Here is a 16,999-nt window from a genome sequence, read left to right as displayed (position 1 = left end):
AATCACAACCAAGCGTTCGATTCCTATCAAAACCAACTCGGAATGACACCATATTTTGTAGATAAGTTTCAAATGATAAAATGGACCTATTCCAAGTCTCTAAACCAATATTTGAATCCGATATCCATAAAGTCAAACCAAAGTCAAACTACATTCAAATTGCCTATTTTCGTCAAAAAGTGACAAATCAACCTAGGAACCTTCGAATCCATTTTTGGGCATACTCCTAAGTATAAATCACCATCCGGACCTAACGGAACTATCAAAACTCCGATCCTAGATCAGATATGCAAAAGTCAAACTTCTTAACTATTCCAACTTAAAGCTTTCTAGTTGAGAATCATTCTTCCAAATCAATCATAAACCACTTGAAAACCAAAACCAATGATACAAGAAAGTCATAATACACCATATGAAGCTACTCGTGACCTCAAACATGGAGAAGTTCATCCATGTTACTCTGAGAGAGAAGTATCACACCCAGTTTAAGTGCCTCCAGTGGGGTAGCATGATTGTTACCCTGTACAAGACTAGATTTGTAGATTTATCTCGCCGTGCAGTTGTCTTGCTCCCTACTGAGAGCGATAGGGTGAGGAGATTCATTGATGGCCTTACTTTTGGTATTAGACTACAGATGACCAAGGAGATTGGGGATGATATTCTTTTCCATCGGGTTGTAGAGATTGCTAGACGGATCGAGAGGATTCATGTTAGGGTGGGGAGGTGGTATCTGATAACAATCCTCATTATTTTGGTAGTTTCGGTGGTGCCTCATCTGGAGGCATGGGTTCATTTGGTAGAGGACATCCTCCCAAGCTGATTCAGTCAGCACTTCAGGTATCTCACTGTGCTTCCGGTAGTCGTGGTTCTTATGGGTCTCATCCTGAGCAGCTAGCCTACATCGCACCTTTAGCTCTGGTCAGTGAACCTCTGCTTCAGAGTTATCAGGGTGGTTATTCAGGTCGACAGGGTCAGTTCCAAGGTTACCAGTCACAGCAGCCGAGGAATTGTTATACTTGTGGAGATTCAAGGCACATCCCAAGGTTTTGCCCAGGATCATATAGCAGCATGCTACGGCAGGGTACTCGTGCCATGGTTCTGGCACCAGTTGCTCCACCACCCGCTCGGCCAGTTAGAGGCGGGGGTCAGGAAGCTCGAGGTGGTGGTCAACCCATTAGAGTAGGAGGTAAGCCAGGGAGAGGCCGTCCGAGAGGTACAGGTCAGAGTGGTGGGGCTCAGCCCTATTTTTATGCATTTCCAGCTAGACCTGAGGCAGAGTCATTTGATGCTGTCATCACATGTATTGTTCCAGTTTTCCATAGAGATGCATCAGTTTTATTTGATCTGGGATCTACTTATTCCTACGTGTCATCCTATTTTGGTTTATATCTAAATATTTCTCGTGATTCTTTGAGTGCTCTTGTTTATGTGTCTACGTATGTGGGAGATTCTATTGTGGTAGACCGTGTTTATCGTTCATTTTTAGTCTCTATTGTGGATTGTGAGACTAGGGTAGATCTTTTTGTACTCAGCATGGTAGACTTTGATGTTATGTTGGTCATGAACTGGTTATCACCACATCATGCTATCTTGAATTGTCATGCTAAGACCATGACATTAGCTACGCCAGGGTTTCCTCGATTGCAGTGGAGAGGGACTCCTGGTCATTCCACTAGCATAGACATTTTTTATGTGAAGGCTCGGCGTATGATCAAGAAAGGGGTGTCTGGTATATTTTGTTGATATCTGTGATCCTAGTGCAGAGGTTTCTTCCATGGATTCGGTACCAGTAATGTGCGAGTTTCCAGCGGTGTTTCCTACAAATTTTATGGGGATGCCACATGACCTAGATATTGACTTCTTCAAATTTTATGGTTTTTCTAGAGGTGTTTCCTACATTGACTTAGTTCTGGGCACTCAGCCCATTTCTACCGCACCATACTGTATGGCCCCAGTTGAGTTGAAAGAATTGAAGGAGCAGTTGCAGGATTTGCTTGATAAGGGATTAATTAGACCGAGTGTCTCGCCTTGGGATGCACCATTGTTTATTGTGAAGAAGAATAGGAAGGATGGGACAATGAAAACTTATTTGACCAGCTTTAAGGTGTTGAAAAAAGTCAATATCAAGGTGATTCACTCGACGCTTCAGGTATCTCACTATGCTTCGGGTAGTCGTGGTTCTTATGGGTCTCATCCTGGGCAGCAAGCCTACATCGCACCTTTAGCTCTGGTCAGTGAACCTCCACTTCAGAGTTATCAGGGTGGTTATTCAGGTCGATAGGGTCAGTTCCAAGGTTACCAGTCACAGCATCCGAGGAATTGTTATACTTGTGGAGATTCAAGACACATCCCTAGGTTTTGCCCAAGATCATATAGCAGCATGCTACGGCAGGGTACTCGTGCCATGGTTCTGGCACCAGTTGCTCCACCGCTCGCTCGGCCAGTTAGAGGCGGGGGTTAGGAAGCTCGAGGTGGTGGTCAACCCATTAGAGTAGGAGATAAGCCAGGGAGAGGCCGTCCGAGAGGTACAGGTCAGAGTGGTGGGGCTCAGCCCCATTTTTATGCATTTCCAAATAGACCTGAGGCAGAGTCAGTTGATGCAGTCATCACATGTATTGTTCCAATTTTCCATAGAGATGCATCAGTTTTATTTGATATGGGATCTACTTATTCCTACGTGTCATCCTATTTTGGCTTATATCTAAATGTTTCTCGTGATTCTTTGAGTGCTCTTGTTTATGTGTCTACGCATGTGGGAGATTCTATTATGGTACACTGTGTTTATCGTTCATTTTTAGTATCTATCGGGAGTTATGAGACTAGGGTAGATCTTTTTGTTCTTAGCATGGTGGACTTTGCTGTTATGTTGGGCATGGATTGGTTATCACCATATCATGCTATCTTGGATTGTCATGCCAAGACTATGACATTAGCTACGCTAGGGTTTCCTCGATTGCAGTGGAGAGGGACTCCTGGTCATTCCACTAGTATGGTCATTTCTTATGTGAAGGCTCAGCGTATGATCAAGAAGGGGTGTCTGGTATATTTGGTCGATATCTGTGATCCTAGTGCAGAGGTTTCTTCCATGGATTCGGTACCAGTGATGTGCGAGTTTCCAGAGGTGTTTCCTACAAATTTTATGGGGATGCCACATGATCTAGATATCGACTTCTTAAAATTTTATGGTTTTTCTAGAGGTGTTTCCTACATTGACTTATTTCTGGGCACTCAGCCCATTTCAACCGCACCATACTGTATGGCGCCAGTTGAGTTGAAAGAATTGAAGGAGCAGTTGCAGGATTTGCTTGATAAGGGATTCATTACACCGAGTGTCTCACCTTGGGATGCACCGTTGTTTCTTGTAAAGAAGAATAAGAAGGATGGGACAATGAAAACTTATTTGACCAGCTTTAGGGTGTTGAAAAAAGTCACTTTCAAGCTAATTCAGTCAGCGCTTCAGGTATCTCACTGTGCTTCGGGTAGTCGTGGTTCTTATGGGTCTCATCCTGGGCAGCAAGCCTACATCGCACCTTTAGCTCTGGTCAGTGAACCTCCACTTCAGAGTTATCAGGGTGGTTATTCAGGTCGACAGGGTCAGTTCCAAGGTTACTAGTCACAGCAGCCGAGGAATTGTTATACTTGCTGAGATTCAAGACACATCCCAAGGTTTTGCCCAAGATCATATAGCAGCATGCTACGGCAGGGTACTCGTGCCATGGTTCTGGCACTAGTTGCTCCACCGCTTGTTCGGCCAGTTAGAGGTGGGGGTCAGGAAGCTCGAGGTGGTGGTCAAGCCATTAGAGTAGGAGGTAAGCCAGGGAGAGGCCGTCCGAGAGGTACAGGTCAGAGTGGTGGGGCTCAGCCCCATTTTTATGCATTTCCAGCTAGACCTGAGGCAGAGTCATTTGATGCGGTCATCACATATATTGTTCCAATTTTCCATAGAGATGCATCAGTTTTATTTGATATGGGATCTACTTATTCCTACGTGTCATCCTATTTTGGCTTATATCTAAATATTTCTCGTGATTCTTTGAGTGCTCTTGTTTATGTGTCTACGCATGTGGGAGATTCTATTATGGTACACTGTGTTTATCGTTCATTTTTAGTATCTATCGGGAGTTATGAGACTAGGGTAGATCTTTTTGTTCTTAGCATGGTGGACTTTGCTGTTATTTTGGGCATGGATTGGTTATCACCATATCATGCTATCTTGGATTTTCATGCCAAGACTGTGACATTAGCTAAGTTAGGGTTTCCTCGATTGCAGTGGAGAGAGACTCCTGGTCATTCCACTAGTATGGTCATTTCTTATGTGAAGGCTCGGCGTATGATCAAGAAGGGGTGTCTGGTATATTTGGTCGATATCTGTGATCCTAGTGCAGAGGTTTCTTCCATGGATTCGATAGCTGTGATGTGCGAGTTTCCAGAGGTGTTTCCTACAAATTTTATGGGGATGCCACATGACCTAGATATCGACTTCTTAAAATTTTATGGTTTTCCTAGAGGTGTTTCCTACATTGACTTATTTCTGCGCACTCAGCCCATTTCTACCGCACCATACTGTATGGCCCCAGTTGAGTTGAAAGAATTAAAGGAGCAGTTGCAGGATTTGCTTGATAAGGGATTCATTACACCGAGTGTCTCGCCTTGGGATGCACCGTTGTTTCTTGTAAAGAAGAATAAGAAGGATGGGACAATGAAAACTTATTTTACCAGCTTTAGGGTGTTGAAAAAAGTCACTATCAAGCTGATTCAGTCAGCGCTTCAGGTATCTCACTATGCTTCGGGTAGTCGTGGTTCTTATGGGTCTCATCCTGAGCAGCTAGCCTACATCGCACCTTTAGCTCTGGTCAGTGAACCTCCGCTTCAGAGTTATCAGGGTGGTTATTCAGGTCGACAATATCAGTTCCAAGGTTACCAATCAAAGCAGCCGAGGAATTATTATACTTGTGGAGATTCAAGGCACATCCCAAGGTTTTGCCCAAGATCATATAGCAACATGCTACGGCAGGGTACTCATGCCATGGTTCCGGAACCAGTTTCTCCACCGCCCGCTCGGCCAGTTAGAGGCAGGGGTCAGGAAACTCGAAGTGGTGGTCAAGCCATTAGAGGTGGTGGCCAGCCAAGGAGAGGCCGTCCGAGAGGTACAGGTCAGAGTGGTAGGGCTCAGCCCCATTTTTATGCATTTCTAGCTAGACCCAAGGCAGAGTCATTTGATGCGGTCATCACATGTATTGTTCCAATTTTCCATAGAGATGCATCAGTTTTATTTGATCTGGGATCTACTTATTCCTACGTGTCATCCTATTTTGGTTTATATATGAATGTTACTCGTGATTCTTTGAGTGCTCTTGTTTATGTGTCTACGCATGTGGGAGATTCTATTATGGTACACTGTGTTTATCGTTCATTTTTAGTATCTATCGGGAGTTATGAGACTAGGGTAGATCTTTTTGTTCTTAGCATGGTGGACTTTGCTGTTATGTTGGGCATGGATTGGTTATCACCATATCATGCTATCTTGGATTTTCATGCCAAGACTGTGACATTAGCTACGCCAGGGTTTCCTCGATTGCAGTGGAGAGGGACTCCTGGTCATTCCACTAGCATAGACATTTCTTACGTGAAGGCTCGGCGTATGATCAAGAAGGGGTGTCTGGTATATTTTCTTGATATCTGTGATCGTAGTGCAGAGGTTTCTTCCATGGATTCGGTACCAGTAATGCGCGAGTTTCCAGAGGTGTTTCCTACAAATTTTATGGGGATGCCACATGACCTAGATATCAACTTCTTCAAATTTTTTGGTTTTTCTATAGGTGTTTCCTACATTGACTTAGTTCTGGGCACTCAGCCCATTTCTACCGCACCATACTGTATGGCCCCATTGAGTTGAAAGAATAGAAGGAGCAGTTGTAAGATTTTCTTACACTCGCCTTGGGATGCACCGTTATTTCTTGTGAAGAAGAATAAGAAGGATGGAACAATGAAAACTTATTTGACCAGCTTTAGGGTGTTGACCAGCTTTATTTGACAAGCTTTAGTTGAAAAAAGTCACTATCAAGAACAAGTATTCGTTGCCGAGGATTGATAACTTATTTGACCAGCTTTAGGGTGTCAAGGTGTTTTCCAAGAATGACTTGAGATCTGGCTATCATCAGTTGATGATTAGAGCATCCGTTATCCCTAAAACATTTTTTCGGACTCGGTATGGTCACTACGAGTTCTTAGTGATGTCATTTTGCTTGACTAATGCCCCACTAACCTTTATGGATTTCATGAATCGGGTGTTTAAACTCTATCTAGATTCTTTTGTGATCGTCTTCAACAATGATATTTTGATTTACTCATGCATTCGACAGAAGCATGAACAGCATCTGTGGATCGTACTACAGACTTTGAAGGATCGTCAGTTATATGCCAAGTTTTCAAAGTGTGACTCCTAATTCGACTCGATTGCCTTTTTTAGCCAAGGTATATCCTCTGAGGGCATTAAGGTAGATCCTAAGAAGATTAAGGCAGTTCAGAACTGGCCTATACCTACTTCAGCTATAGAGATTCAGAGCTTCTTGGGTTTAGTGGGATTTTATCACCGGTTCGTGGAGGGATTTTCATCTATCTCAACCCCATTGACTAAGTTGACCGAGAAGGGTGCTCTTTTCAGATGGTCTGATGAGTGTGAGGTGAGATTTCAGAAGCTCAAGACTGCACTAACTACAACCCTAGTTTTGGTGTTGCCTACATGTTTGGGATCCTACACTATGTATTGTGATGTATCGCATATTAGGCTTGGCGTGGTATTGATGCAGTATGGAAGAGTGATTGGGGAATTCCAAGGAAATTGGGGATGATATTTCTTTCCAGCGAGTTGTAGAGATTGCTAGACGGATCGAGAGGACTCTTGTTAGGGTGGGGAGGTTGTATCTGAGAAAAGTCCTCATCATTTTGGTAGTTTCAGTGGTGCTTCATTTGGAGGCAGTGGTTTATTTGGTAGAGTCCATCCTCCCAGGCTGATTAAGCCAGCGCTTCAGGTATCTCACGGTGCTTCGGGAAGTCGTGCTTCTTATGGGTCTCATCCTGAGCAACTAGCCTACATCGCACCTTTAGGTCTAGTCAATGAACCTCTGATTCAGAGTTATGAGGGTGGTTATTCAGGTCGACAGGGTCAGTTCCAAGGTTACCAGTTACAGCAGCCGAGGAATTGTTATACTTGTGGAGATTCGAGGTACGTCACGAGGTATTGCCCAAGATCATATAGCAGCATGGTACGGAAGGGTACTCGTGCCATGGTTCCGACACCAGTTTCTCCACCGCCTGCTCAGCCAGTTAGAGGCAGGGGTCAGGAAACTCGAGGTGGTGGTCAAGCCATTAGAGGTGGAGGCCAGACAAGGAGAGGCCGTCCGAGAGGTATAGGTCAGAGTCGTGGGGCTCAGCCCCATTTTTATACATTTCTAGCTAGACCCAAGGCAGAGTCATTTGATACGGTTATCACATGTATTTTTCCAGTTTTCAATAGAGATGTATTAGTTTTATTTGATCTGCGATATACTTATTCCTACGTGTCATCCTATTTTGGTTTATATATGAATGTTACTCGTGATTCTTTGAGTGCTCTTGTTTTTGTGTCTACGCATGTGGGAGATTCTATTGTGGTAGACTGTGTTTATCGTTCATTTTTAGTATCTATCGGGAGTTATGAGACTAGGGTAGATCTTTTTGTTCTTAGCATGGTGGACTTTGCTGTTATGTTGGGCATGGATTGGTTATCACCATATCATGCTATCTTGGATTGTCATGCTACGTCAGGGTTTCCTCGATTGCAGTGGAGAGGGACTCCTGGTCATTCCACTAGTATGGTCATTTCTTATGTGAAGGCTCGGCGTATGATCAAGAAGGGGTGTCTGGTATATTTGGTCGATATCTGTGATCCTAGTGCAGAGGTTTCTTCCATGGATTCGGTACCAGTGATGCGTGAGTTTCCATAGGCATTTCCTACAAATTTTATGGGGATGCCACATGACCTAGATATCGACTTCTTCAAATTTTATGGTTTTTCTAGAGGTGTTTCCTACATTGACTTAGTTCTGGGCACTCAGCCCATTTCTACCGCACCATACTGTATGGCCCCAGTTGAGTTGAAAGAATTGAAGGAGCAGTTGCAGGATTTGCTTGATAAGGGATTCATTAGACCGAGTGTCTTACCTTGGGATGCACCGTTGTTTCTTGTGAAGAAGAATAAGAAGGATGGAACAATGAAAACTTATTTGACCAGCTTTAGGGTGTTGACCAGCTTTATTTGACAAGCTTTAGTTGAAAAAAGTCACTATCAAGAACAAGTATTCATTGCCGAGGATTGATAACTTATTTGACCAGCTTTAGGGTGTCAAGGTGTTTTCCAAGAATGACTTGAGATCTGGCTATCATCAGTTGATGATTAGAGCATCCATTATCCCTTAAACATTTTTTCGGACTCGGTATGGTCACTACGAGTTCTTAGTGATGTCATTTGGCTTGACTAATGCCCCACTAACCTTTATGGATTTCATGAATCGGGTGTTTAAACTCTATCTAGATTCTTTTGTGATCGTCTTAAATAATGATATTTTGATTTACTCATGCAGTTGACAAAAGCATGAACAACATCTGTGGATCGTACTACAGACTTTGAATCGTCAGTTATATGCCAAGTTTTCAAAGTGTGACTCCTAGTTGGACTCGATTGCCTTTTTTAGCCAAGGTATATCTTCCGAGGGCATTAAGGTAGATCCTAAGAAGATTGAGGCAGTTCAGAACTGGCCTATACCTACTTCAGCTATAGAGATTCAGAGCTTCTTAGTTTTAGTGGGATTTCATCACCGGTTCGTGGAGGGGTTTTCATCTATCTCAACCACATTGACTAAGTTGACCGAGAAGGGTGCTCTTTTCAGATGGTTTGACGAGTGTGAGGTGATATTTCAGAAGCTCAAGACTACACTAACTACAACCCTATTTTTTGTGTTGCCTACATGTTTGGGATCCTACACTATGTATTGTGATGTATCTTGTAGAGATTGCTAGACGGATCGAGAGGATTCATGTCAGGGTGGGGAGGTGGTATCTGAGAAAAGTCCTCATCATTTTGGCAGTTTCAGTGATGCCTCATCAGGAGGCAGGGGTTCATTTGGTAGAGGTCATCCTCCCAAGCCGATTCAGTCAGCGCTTTAGGTATCTCACGGTGCTTCGGGTAGTCGTGGTTCCTATGGGTCTCACCCTGAACAACTAGCCTACATCGCACCATTAGCTCTCATCGGTGAACCTCCGATTTAGAGTTATCAGGGTGGTTATTCAGGTCGATAGGGCCATTCCAAGGTTACCTGTCGCAGCACCCGAGGAATTATTATACATGTGGAGATTCAAGGCACGTCGCGAGGTTTTGCCCAAGATCATATAGCAACATGCTACGGAAGGGTACTCGTGCCATGGTTCCGGTACCAGTTGCTCCACCGCCCACTCAGCCAATTAGAGGCAGGAGTCAGTAAGCTCGAGGTGGTGGTTAAGCCATAAGAGGTGGAAGTCAGCCAGGGAGAGGCCGTCTGAGATGTACAGGTCAGAGTGGTGGGGCTCAGCCCCATTTTTATGCATTTCTAGCTAAACCCGAGGCAGAGTCATTTCATGCGGTTATCACATGTATTGTTCCTGTTTTCCATAGAGATGCATCGGTTTTATTTGTTCTGGGATCAATTTATTCCTACTTGTCATCCTATTTTGGTTTATATCTGAATGTTTCTCGTGATTATTTGAGTGCTCTTATTTATGTGTCTACGCATGTGGGAGATTTTATTATGGTAGACCGTGTTTATCGTTCATTTTTAGTCTCTATTGGGAGTTATGAGACTAGGGTAGATCTTTTTGTACTTAGCATGGTGGACTTTGATGTTATGTTGGGCATGGACTGGTTATCACCATATCATGCTATCTTGGATCGTCATGCCAAGACTGTGATATTAGCTACGCCGGGGTTTCCTCGATTGCAATGGAGAGGGACTTCTGGTCATTCCACTAGTATGGTCATTTTTTATGTGAAGGCTCTGCGTATGATCAAGAAGGGGTGTCTGGTATATTTGGTCAATATCTATGATCCTAGTGCGGAGGTTTCTTCCATGGATTTGGTACCAGTAGTGCGCGAGTTTCCAGAGGTGTTTCCTACATATTTTATGGGTATGCCACCTGACCGAGATATCGACCTTTGTATTGACTTGGTTCAGGTCACTCAGCCCATTTCTACCACACCATACTGTATGGCCCCAGTTGAGTTGAAAGAATTGAAGGAGCAGTTGCAGGATTTGCTTGATAAGGGATTCATTAGACTGAGTGTCTCGCCTTGGGATGCACCAGTGTTGCTTGTGAAAAAAAAGAATAATAATAATAATAATAATAATAATAATAATAATAATAATAATAATAATAATAATAATAATAATAATAATAATAATAATAATAATAATAATAATAATAATAATAATAATAATAATAAGAAGAAGAAGAAGAAGAAGAAGAAGAAGAAGAAGAAGAAGAAGAAGAAGAAGAAGAAGAAGAATAAGAAGAACAACAACAACAAGAAGAAGAAGAAGAAGAAGAAGAAGAAGAAGAAGGAGGAGGAGGAGGAGGAGGAGGAGGAGGAGGATGGGACAATGGTATAGACTATCGATAGATGAAAAAATTCACTATCAAGAATAAGTATTCATTGCCAAGGATTGCTGACTTATTTGACCAGCTTTAGGGTTCCAAGGTGTTTTCCAAGATTGACTTGAGATCTGGCTACCATCAGTTGAAGATTAAGGCATCGGTTATCCCTTAGACATTTTTTTTGACTCAGTATGGTCACTACAGGTTCTTAGTGATATCATTTGGCTTGTCTAATGCCCCAATAACCTTTATGGATTTCATGAATCCAGTGTTCAAACTCTATCTAGATTCTATTGTAATCTTCTACAATGATGATAGTCGACAAAAGCATGAGCAACATCTGTGGATCGTACTACAGACTTTGAGGGATCGTCAGTTATATGCCAAGTTTTCAAAGTGTGAGTCCTGGTTGGACTCAGTTGCCTTTTTGAGCGAAGGTGTATCTTCCGACGGCATTAAGGTAGATCTTAAGAAGATTGAGGCAGTTTAGAACTGGCCTAGACATACTTCAGCTATAGAGATTCGGAGCTTCTTGGGTTTGGCGGGATATTATCACCGATTCATAGAGGGGTTTCATCTATCTCAACCCCACTGACTAAGTTGGCCCAGAAGGGTGCTCTTTTCATATGGTCCGATGAGTGTGAGGTGAGATTTTAGAAGCTCAAGACTGCACTGACTACAACCCTAGTTTTGGTGTTGCCTACATGTTTGGGATCCTACACCATGATTGGTGATTATGGTGTTATGTGGCTTCAGGGTCGGATTTGTGTTCCAAATATTGATGGGTTGAGAGAGTTGATCCTTAGGGAGGCTCACAGTTAGCGCTATTCTATTCACCCATGTGTCACGAAGATGTACCGTGACTTGAAATAGCTCTATTGGTGGCAAAGAATGAAGAAAGATATTGTCAAAAACCAGGTAGATGGATTCAAAGATTGGAGATAACCAGAGTGAAAGTAGGAGCGCATCACTATGGACTTTGTGGTAGGCTTACCACGGCCCTTGAGGAAGTATGACGCAATCTGGGTTATTATGGACAGGTTGACTAAGTTCACAGACTTTATTCCGGTGGTGACTTCCTCTAATGACCCGATAGGTCATCTTATGTTTTAGAACCTAATTCTGTGCTTTGAAACCTTAAATACCTCATTTTAGCCTTCCTCAATTTGCATGCCCAGTCCGAGTGTTTTGCCGGAAGGTTTTTATGTAAAACCTGATAAAATATGAAATATTTTGCCTTAAAATCCATTTGTGTTGACTTCGGTCAACATTTTGAACAAATGGACCAAGATTCGTGTTTTGACGGCGCAGTGGGTCTGTATCATGAGTTGGGACTTAGGCGTATGCCCAGAATCAAATTCAGAAGTCCCTAGCCTGAATTATCGGACTTTGTTGAAATTTGAAAGTTAAAGGCTTAATAATTTTTGAAATTTTTTACCGATATTTGACTTTTTGGATATCGGGTTTGTATTTTGGTTTCGGAACCCGGTATAGGTCCAATACTATATTTATGACTTGTTTGTCAAATTTGGTGAGAAACGGAGTTGGTTTGACGTGATTTGAACGTCCGGTTGTTAATATAGAAATTCTAAAGTTTCTTGCGACATCTGCAGCTGTGTAAAACTTAAGTTAGATGGGATTTTTCTCTCGTTCATCAAATTTTCGAAACCTAGAACCCTAGAGGTGATTTTTCAAAGAACTCTTCGCCCCCAAATCATTGGTAAGTGATTCTAAACTAGTTTCTTTCAATCTTTCACTACATTTCATAAGATATCAACCTAAAATCTAGTATTTTCATGGTGGAAATTGGGGGTTTGAGTAGAATTAAGGATTTTTATAAAATGGTGATTTAGACCTCAAATTGAGGTCGGATTGCAAAACAAATTACATAATCGGGATCAGGGGCGAATGGGTATCGAGTTTTGGTCCGAATTTTGGGTTTGGACCAAGCGGGCACGGTAGTTGACTTTTGTTGACTTTTTCAATAATGACCTAAATTGAATCCTTTGCAATCGTGGGTATTTCCTAAGGCTTAATTTGAATCGTTTGGTTGGTAATTTGCTTGATTATATTAGTTCGGAGGCTTGTTTGAAGGCAAAGCTGTGATTGAGCTTTGAGTGGACCTTTGGAGTGAGGTAAGTGTCGTACTTAACCTTGACTCGAGGGATTAGGACTGTTTGCCTATTTGCTATATGTTTAGATGTTGGGTACAACGTATATGTAAGGTGACGAGTACTTATGCCGTTGTTGTCGGGTTAAAGCATGCGGGTGGGACTTGTTCCTTGTAGTTTATTGCTTACTTTGATGTTATTATCCATGCTTAGACTACTTACTAACTAAATTGATCGTTCTTATCGTGTTTACGGCTTTTGTGATAATTGAATATTGATTCCAAAGTTGAGATTGGTATTGTGGAACCATTGTTGAAGTAAGGCTTGTTCTTGTTGATTCTATCTCCCTGCTATTACTTGTTCATTATTATCTGGTAAGGGAGAGTGTTAATGCACGAAGGGTTATGTCGTGCCATATTATGAGTGTTAATGCACGAAGGGTGATGTCGTGCCATATTATGAGTGTTAATGCATGAAGGGTGATGTCGTGCCATATTGTGAGTGTTAATGCATGAAGGGTGATGTCGTGCCATGTTATGAGTGTTAATGCACGAAGGGTGATGTTGTGCCATGTTATGAGTGTTAGTGCACGAAAGGTGATGACGTACCATATTGTGAGTGTTAATGCACGAAGGATGATGCCGTATCTAATGATTTATATTGTGAGGTTGAGAGTAAAAGCACGAAGGGTGATGTCGTGCAAATTATCTTCATTGTGTTTAGTTGTTTTCACTGGTTAAAGCATGTTGATTGTTCTAGTTATCATTTCCGATATATCTCTTATAGCTTGTGCCCCTTTAGCATGTCCCCTTCCCAATAATATATGTTTATCTGTTAGTGTTGTTTTCTTGTATATATATTGTTATCTGCACAGGTTTATTATGTGAGTGTCTTGTCATTGCCTTGTCACTACTTCGTCGGGGTTTGGCTCGACACTTACGAGTACATGGGGTTGGTTGTACTCATACTACACTCTACACTTCTTGTGCAGATTTTGGTACTGGCAATAGAGGATCGTGAGGCTTAGCAGCTTGGATTTGCTTATTGGAGACTCAAGGTAGATCTACTGGCGTCCGCAGACCTTGGAGTCCCCTTCTATCTCCCTTATTTTACTATTTCTTTTCATTCATAACAGTTGTATTTCTTTCAGACTCTATTTTTAGAAAATCTTAGAAGCTCGTGAGTTGTGACTCTAGATCCGAATCATCTCAGATATTATGGGCTCTATGTTATTCCGCACTCGATTTTATTTTATTTTGGTTTAATTGACTGTATCTATTGAATTGAATAATAATTGACTTAACGGTTCTATAATGTTGGCTTTCTAGCTAGTGAAATGTTAGGCACCATCACGGTCCCGAAAGTGGGAACCAGGTCATGACAAGTTGGTATCAGAGCACTTGGTTGTCTAGGTCTCACAATTCACAAGAAAACTTAGTAGAGTCTGGAGGATCGGTACGGAGACGTATGTACTTATCTTTCACAGGCTATGAAGTATAGTAATAGATTTCACTTCCATTCTTCTCTCTCTTGAGATTTTGTTCTCTCATTGCTAATTGAACTCTTCTACTCTTATTCTCTCGAAGATGGCGAGAATGCGTTCCGCATCTTCAGATGAACAGCAGCTAGAGCCCCCAGTGGCAGCTCCTACGAGGGGCAGAGTTCGAGGACAAGGCCGTGCCAGAGGCCAAGGTAGGGGAAGAGCTCAGCCCATAGCTCGAGCAACAGTACCAACAGTGGAGCCTCGGGTAGAGTTTGACGAGGAGGTTCCAGCCCAGACTGTTCCTGTCGGACCAGCTCAGGTCCCGGAGGGGTTCCTCGCCACCCCAGTGCTTCAGGATGCTTTGGTCCATTTGGTGGCCCTTACGGAGAGTGTGGCCAGACTGGTACATTTCCTATGGCAGCAGACATCTCTTAGGCTGGAGGAGGAGGAGCACAGACTCCTGCTACTCATACTCCAGAGAAGATGGCTCCCTAGTATCAGACTCCAGCAGCTCAGCCAGTCGGAGTAGTTCAGCCGGTTATTTCAGCACAGGCCGGTGATGGACCAACTATGTCTTCTGAGAGTTTATTAAGATTGGACAAGTTCACCAAGCTATTCCCAGTTCACTTCAGTGGTGCACCTTCTGAGGACCCACATGATTATCTTGACCGCTGCCATGAGGTTCTGCAGAACATGGGGATAGTTGAGACCAATGGGGTCAATTTTGCCGGGTTTCAGATGACGGGTTCCACCAAGAGATGGTGGAAGGATTTTGTATTGACCAGATGAGCGGGGTTGCCTGCTCTTACTTGGGACCAGTTCTCTGAGATAATTCTTGAGAAGTTCCTTTTTTAGCTCGAGCAGTTCGAGCGTCTCCAGTAGGGCAGTATGTCTGTCACTCAGTATGAGACCCATTTTGTAGATCTTGCTCGTCATGCTATTCTTCTGCTTCCTACTGAGAGAGATAGGGTGAGGAGGTTTATTGAGCGACGCACTCACCCTATCAGGCTACAGATGGCCAAGGAGACCGGAAGAGAGATTTCCTTTCAGGCGGCTGCTAATGTTGCGAGAAGGATCAAGATGGTTCTTGCACAGGAGCGAGTTCAGGGGTCTGACAAGAGGCCTCATCATTTTGGTGGGTTTAGTAGTGCTTTGTCTGGAGGCAGGGGTACTTTTGGTAGAGTCCATCCTCCCAGGCCATTTCATTTAGCACTCCAGGCATCCTACGGTGCTTCAGGTGGTTGTGGCCCTCATATGCCTTATTCCGACCAGCTAGCCTATAGTACACCACTAGCTCCTATTAGTTCACCTCCGCTCCAGAGTTTTCAGGGTGGTTACTCAAGTCGACAGGGTCAGTTCCAAGATCAGCAGTCACAGTAGCCGAGGTCCTGTTATACTTGTGGTGATCCGAGGCACATTACTAGATTTTTCCCTCGTGCATCGAGCAGTTCACAGCATCAGGGTTCTCATGCCATGGTTCCGGCTAGGGTGCTTCACCGCCCGCTCAACCAGCTAGAGGTAGGGGTCAGGCAGCTAGAGGCAATGGTCAGGCCATTAGTGGTGGAGGTCAGGCCGCTAGAGGTGGAGGCCAGCCAGCTAGGGCCCGGCCTAGAGATGTAGTTCGAAGTGGTGGGGCCCAGGCCTGAGGATGAGTCATCTGACGCTATTATAACAGGTACCGTTTTAGTTTGCAGTAGAGATGCTTCAATTTTATTTGATCCGGGTTATACCCACTCTTATGCGTTATCCTATTTTGCTTCATATTTGGTTGTGCCTCATGGTTCTTCGAGTGCTTCTGTGTATTTGTCCACACCTGTGGGAGATGCTATTGTTGTAGATCATGTTTATCACTCGTGTGTGGTTACCGTTGGGAGTCTTGAGACCAGTGTAGATCTTCTATTTCTCGATATAGTAGATTTCGATATTATCTTAGGTATGGATTGGTTGTCACCTTATCACGCTATATTGGATTGTCACGCCAAGACGGTGACCTTAGCCTTGCCAGGGTTGCCTCGATTAGAGTGGAGAGGGACTCTTGGCCATTCTATCAGTAGTGTTATCTATTACATGAAGGCTCGGTGTATGGTCGAGAAGGGGTGTCTAGCTTATTTGTCTTATGTCCGCGATTCTAGTGCGGAGGTTCCTACCATGGATTCGGTGCCAGTTGTTCGTGAGTTTCCAAATGTGTTTCCTGCAGACCTGTCAGGGATGCCACCCGACAGGGAAATTGATTTCTATATTGATTTGGCTCTGGGCACTCAGCCCATTTCTATTCCTCCATACCGTATGGCCCCACCAGAGTTGAAAGAATTGAAGGATCAGTTGCAGGATCTGCTTGATAAGGGCTTCATTAGACTTAGTGTCTTGTCCTGGGGTGCGCCTATGTTGTTAGTGAATAAGAAGGATGGATTAATGAGGATGTGCATAGATTACCGGCAGTTGAACAAGTTCACCACCAAGAACAAGTATCCATTGCCGAGGATTGATGACTTATTTGATCAGCTACAGGGTGCAAAGTGTTTTTGAAGATCGATTTGAGCTCTGGCTAACATCCGTTGAGGATTAGGGCGTCTGATGTCCCTAAGACAACTTTTCAGACTCGGTACGGGCATTATGAGTTTCTTGTGATGTCCTTTGGGTTAACAAATGCCCCAGCAGCATTTATGGATTTGATGAACTGGGTGTTCAAGCCCTATCAAGATTCCTTTGTGATTGTGTTTATTGATGATATCTCGATCTA

Source organism: Nicotiana tomentosiformis, chromosome 12 (assembly GCF_000390325.3).
Source record: "Nicotiana tomentosiformis chromosome 12, ASM39032v3, whole genome shotgun sequence".
NCBI lineage: Eukaryota > Viridiplantae > Streptophyta > Magnoliopsida > Solanales > Solanaceae > Nicotiana > Nicotiana tomentosiformis.
Note: the sequence above shows the minus strand (reverse complement) of the source record.